We start from the raw sequence: 5,353 nt of genomic DNA, 5'->3' as shown, positions 1-5,353 counted from the left end.
AGAGCGTCTGGCACACAAAGGTCAGTCAACTTCGGCTTTCACTAGGGTTATTTTCATTTTTGCATCACCTGCTCTAAAAAAAAAGGTACTTCTCCCTTTCCCACGGCTAGTCTGCAGTGCTCAAGTGTGCTAGGAAAAAGGCGAGGTAGCGTGCATGTGCCCAGGCCTCTTAGGGTAATCCCAAGGCAAGAAGTAAGAGAATCTCACTTGACATAACTTCATAAACCCACTTTAATCCAAACATTGATTTTCCTTTGGAGTAATCCCCTCCCAATTCACACGCGTAGTCCCTCCACAGAGTCCGTGCCTCTAACACAGACGTGGGGTTCACTGACATTATTGAGATAAAACAGTCACCTCTTTCTAATTCCTCGTATTCATCAGTCACCCGGGCCTGTCTCTGTCTTTTTTCACCCTCTGTTACCCAGCATCATTCACGGAAGTGCCTTCCTATCCCTCACCAGTCGTAACTCAAGGTGAAGATTTCAAATAATGACAAGAAGTAAAAAATGAGCGATTTAAGCATATTCAACTGGAAATAGTGTGAAAAAATATTATTCGCTCCAGACACGTGCCTTTCTTTTCATCTTCCTTGTCCAGGACACTTTTTTTTTTTCCAATGCTCCTTTGATAGCCAAAAGCGAGCAGATGCGAAAAGGAAATCTTCTGTCTTTGTTGGGAAATAATTAGTCGATCGAGTTGCTCGCTTTCTGATGGAGAAAAGAGTCTTTAAAGAAAAGCATTTGTGTTTTTTCAGCGCCTTTCAGCAGCACGGCCTTCTTAGACTTGGGGTTTTCGGGGACAGTTGGGGAATGGAGAATTTCCTTGAATAAGAAATCAGGAAATTTGACCTATACAGTTACGTCCCTCTTAACGTGACAATTGGCAATTACTTTTTGATCCGAAGCGTGAGGGTGAATATGGAGAGTTAGGGCAAATCATTCTCCTTCTTCTGCAACTGACTCTTTCTTTAGCTCAGCACCTGAAGCTGATTTCCTTTTTTTTCAGTCCCAAAGATTTAATATAATCTCTAGCTGGAAATACCTATATTAGCTGCAGCTGGGGGGGAGAAACAGTTGGTAAATTTATGAATCAGAGTTTCTTTTCTTCTCTTGCAAAGGGTATCTGTTCTCATAGCTCAAGGATGATTTGAAATCAAGTGTGAGCTGCTTCCTAGTGTTAGCACACTGCATAGTGGTTTCAACCAGCCTGCCTATAACCGAGGGTGGCATCCACCCATGCTCCCGGAGTCGCAGAGACACCAATGGCTCTAATGAAGACAGGACATTGAGTCTGATGCCTAAGCATGATTGTTTATAGGTCTGGGATGGAAAGAGAGGCTCTGAAATCCATCAGGCTTGAGTTGAGACTCTGCCACCTCTGTGGTTTGGAGCTGATTGCTTAATTCTTCTGATACTCCGTGTCCTTGACTGCAGGACAGAAATGCTAAGAGCAGCAGTCTTACAGAGCCGAGTTTCTCAGCCTTGGCACTGTTGACATTTGGGACCAGACATTTGCGCGGTCCTGTGCGTTGTGGGATGGTGAATGGCTTCCCGGGCCTCCACCCACTAGGTGCCAGCAGCACTATCTCCCCACCCCCCACCCCAGGTTTGACAACTATTAATGTCTCCAGACATTGCCAGAAACATCTCCCGGGAGGCATAGTCCCTCGTCTCGCCCTGCACTGAGATTCACTGCCCTGGAGCTATTAACGAGGTTGAATAAAGTGGTCCATGTAAAGCTCTCAGACCCCTCCTAGCACATACTACATAGCAGGTGCTCGACCAATATTAGTTTTCACTATGTCATCATAACTGTAAAACAGAAACCTAACACAATCTTTTTTTCCCCTTTCCTCTTAAATTCTTATGGGATTCTTGAATCTCTGGGGTCCCCAAATTTCCTGGTCTTACACACGAATCCCCGTTCACCCCACCTGCCGCTGGTATAATAGTTTGCTTCTTCGCAAAGCCACCAGCTTCTAGGAGTAGAGAAGTTGATTTTCAGGGAGTTCTGTGCATGAGGGCTGTCATCTCCCCTTGGTCCGAGGGCAGTAGAGAAGAAGTTTAGGAGTCAAGAAAGGAGAAAATATATTCCACCTCAGCAGTGGCAGTAACACTGAAGATCTGAGTTATTAGAAGCATCCATGCCTGGAGCTTGGGGGAGGACACAGCGTGTCCATATTTTAGTTGACGGACTGCTCAAAATTATTAACATGTTTAAATACAGTTATGGGCTGAATTATGTCCTACTAAAATTTATATGTTGTGGGGAGGGTTTAGCTCAGTGGCAGAGTGCATGCTTATCATGCACGAGGTCCTGGGTTCAATCCCCAGGACCTCCATTAGAAATAAATAAATGTCTTCTGTATCAATGTCTTGTAGTGACCTATAACAGGGCACTGCTGCTGGGAGAAAAGAGCTGATGTCTGGTCTTAAGAGGTCATGGGAAAAGTTTTTAAACTTTACCTTTTCTACAATTTTAATCCTACCAAGGATTCTGGGAATGAGTCATGGGCGGAGAGAAGGCTCGGGGATGAAGGACACAGGAAGACCTGAGTGGTGGTGAGCTCGGTCCAGAGAAGGAGGCGGCCAATGCTATTTATTAGTGGTCGCAGGCTTGTTTCTCGGGAATCTGCATTTATGCAAATTAAAACCAGAGGTCTCAGCCTGAGGAAGGACAGTGAACGCTCCTTCCCCAACCAATTTCATTCCAAGTTATGTCCTTCTCCGGCTGGGGGCTTAGCAACAAATTGCTTCTCCCTCCTTCGTTTCTATCCAAGGACAATGAATAGTGATGACTCAAAGCAGAGCCAAAGAGCCTACATCTGCATGGCGCAGGTCTCCAATGTGTTTTGAGGCTGACTGATTTTACCTTCAAATCACCAAGAGGCAAGTGCTTTCTGGCAGATGAAATCAAGGTACAGAAGTCAGGACACTGGACCTCAAACCGCTGTACTTTGCCCAGGTGCCACCACTGGGCTGGTGGTAGGGCTGTGGCAGCTTGGCATCCCATCGTGGTGAAGGGCAGATCGAGGCTCGAATCCTACCCCTAACCACCTTACTGGCTTTGTTCACATTTACCTGACCTCTTTGAAGCTGCTTTGGATAAAATAAAGATGGAGATAATAATCACCTCCCAGGGTCAGCCTCATGCAACTTGGGCTTATGGATGGGAAGCGTAGTGCTTGGCATATTGTAGAGGCTTAGTAGCTATTTTCATTGCTCTCGGTGGATAAGAACTTTCTAGAATGTGTAAGGTCAGTACTCATGATCCTTTGGCATTCCCAGGTTGGGGGGGTACCCTGAGGGACCTTGGAAGTTATTCTTATTTTGTCTGGGGCTCCCCTTGGGTAGGGAAGATGACATGGTTCCAAACCAGGCAGTATCTGATCAGTGATCACCGAGCTGCTGGCCAACAACTCCAATGCCTGGGAGTCAACGTGGCATACCATTGATGAGCCCCAGGCTGGACGTCAGACTCAAGTGCCAGCTCATTACTTACTAGTTGTGCAACTCTGGCGCACATCCCAGTGGGTTGTTAGAATCTGATGGGGTGTGATGTCCGGAGCCTGCCTGGCACGCAGCAGCTGATGGGTTGACTCGGGCTGCCCACAACCCCCCACCTCCCCGTGACCTCCGGGTGGAAGGTGGACATAAGTAACCCCACAAGTAGGTCTGGTTTCCTACCTATTCCTCCTTGTCTTCCCTGCGGGGGGACGGCTAAGGTAAAAGCCACTTGCTTTTCCTGAAATGACCCACAATGGTGCCTCTGCTCCACCCAATTGTTGTTAATAATCACCTTTCCTTCTTAGAAAGGAATTTTGTATGAAAACAAATATATGTATGTATACGCATGACTGGGACACTGCTGTACACCAGAAATGGACACATTGTAACTGATGGTACTTCAATTAAGAATAAATAAACAAACAGAAAAGAAAAGAATTTTGCAATTTTGCATCCAGAAGTAAAGATCGCTCCTCCTTAGTGACAGATCTGAGGCGTAAGAACAAATTTAGGATTTTTTTGGATTTTGACCAACTTCATGAGGACTAAGCACTTAGACTTCCCCCAGGTTTGGTTACGTTTGTGATGTAAGCATGGAATCTGGTGTCAAGAACCCTGGAGTTCTTGGCCAACACCTGCCTCTTACTCTGCATAAGCTGGGTGAGGGCATCCTGCGCACCTTGAACCTCAACTGGCAATGTCTCAGATCCACCCTCATTTGATAGTCTGTGTTTCTGCCATTCCCTTGATAACCAGAGAGAACCTTGATCATTCCTAAGACCTAAGGTGGTGAAGCACTCACACCATGTCTTGTGTGTCATTCTCTTCCCTGTCTCCTTAGCTTAAGTCTGTATTTTGATTAGGAAGACTTGTGACAAGTGATGGTATGTTCTACCCAAAGCTCACGTTACTTAAGTCTGACCACATCCCCCACAGTGGGTTATGGTCATTAAGAATGGGGGTTTGGAGTTCAAACCCTATTTCTGCCACTTACTGGCTGTGAAGCTGAGACCTGGTACTTCTTCAACATTCATTCATTCCACAAACAAATACTGAGGGATGCCTTCAGCTTGTGGATACAGTGAAGAGTAGGGTGGACCCTGTCCCTGTCTTCAAAGGTACGATCTAATGACAAAGACAGCACTAGCCAAGTGTCACCCATGCCAGGACATGGGAAGACCTGAGGCTATGAGGTCACATAGCAGAAGCCCCTAGTGTGGCCCGAGCAGGGGGAAGTTCAGGGAGGTCACCAGTGGGAGCGATGTCTAGGCTGAGAGTGAAGAATGAATGGGATGTTGTGGCAAAGAAAGCCCCACGTGTAGACGCCAGCAGGCTGGAGAGAGTGGGGTGACACAGACTCTAAAATAAACTCAGAAAAGTCCAGATGAAGGAAAGCAGAGTCAGGAGTGTGTGCTGGAGAGCTGGGTCATGAGAGGGGTTTGTAAATCATATTAAGGAGCCTAGACCTTAATCCTCAGAGTAATCTGAACCCCTCAGACAATTGTGAGAGGAAATGACATGATCACATTTTTATTTTGGAGAAGTCAGCTGCACTGCAGACGAGGGTTTGTGTGGGAGGAGAGACGAGGGGGAGCACGCTGGAGGATGTGGCAGGGATCCAGGTAAGCGAGCGCTGGAATGAAGCTTCCCTGAGGGCTGGGATCTTTGTTAGTTTCGATTTTTCACGTATCCTCAGGGCGTGGGCCAGGGCTGGGTGCACAGCAGGCGATCAGTAATTGCTTGTTGAGAGACAGTTTCCTAGACCAAGGCAAAAGCAGTGGGGCAGAGGGGTAGAGAGACGTGCATGTGGATTTGAGACCTAATTTGTAGACCAAAGAAAAGAT

At 46.7% G+C, this 5,353-nt stretch overlaps 1 non-coding gene across 1 annotated transcript; it reads left to right on the top strand.

Moving 5' to 3' along the window:
* Positions 1-2,271: 2,271 nt before the first annotated feature.
* On the top strand, positions 2,272-2,344 carry TRNAD-AUC (transfer RNA aspartic acid (anticodon AUC)). Its single transcript has one exon. It is a non-coding gene; the product is annotated as a tRNA-Asp (tRNA).
* Positions 2,345-5,353: the final 3,009 nt, after the last annotated feature.

The sequence above is a fragment of the Vicugna pacos genome, chromosome 18 (assembly GCF_048564905.1).
Source record: "Vicugna pacos chromosome 18, VicPac4, whole genome shotgun sequence".
NCBI lineage: Eukaryota > Metazoa > Chordata > Mammalia > Artiodactyla > Camelidae > Vicugna > Vicugna pacos.
This window is presented reverse-complemented; position numbering and strand designations above follow the sequence as displayed.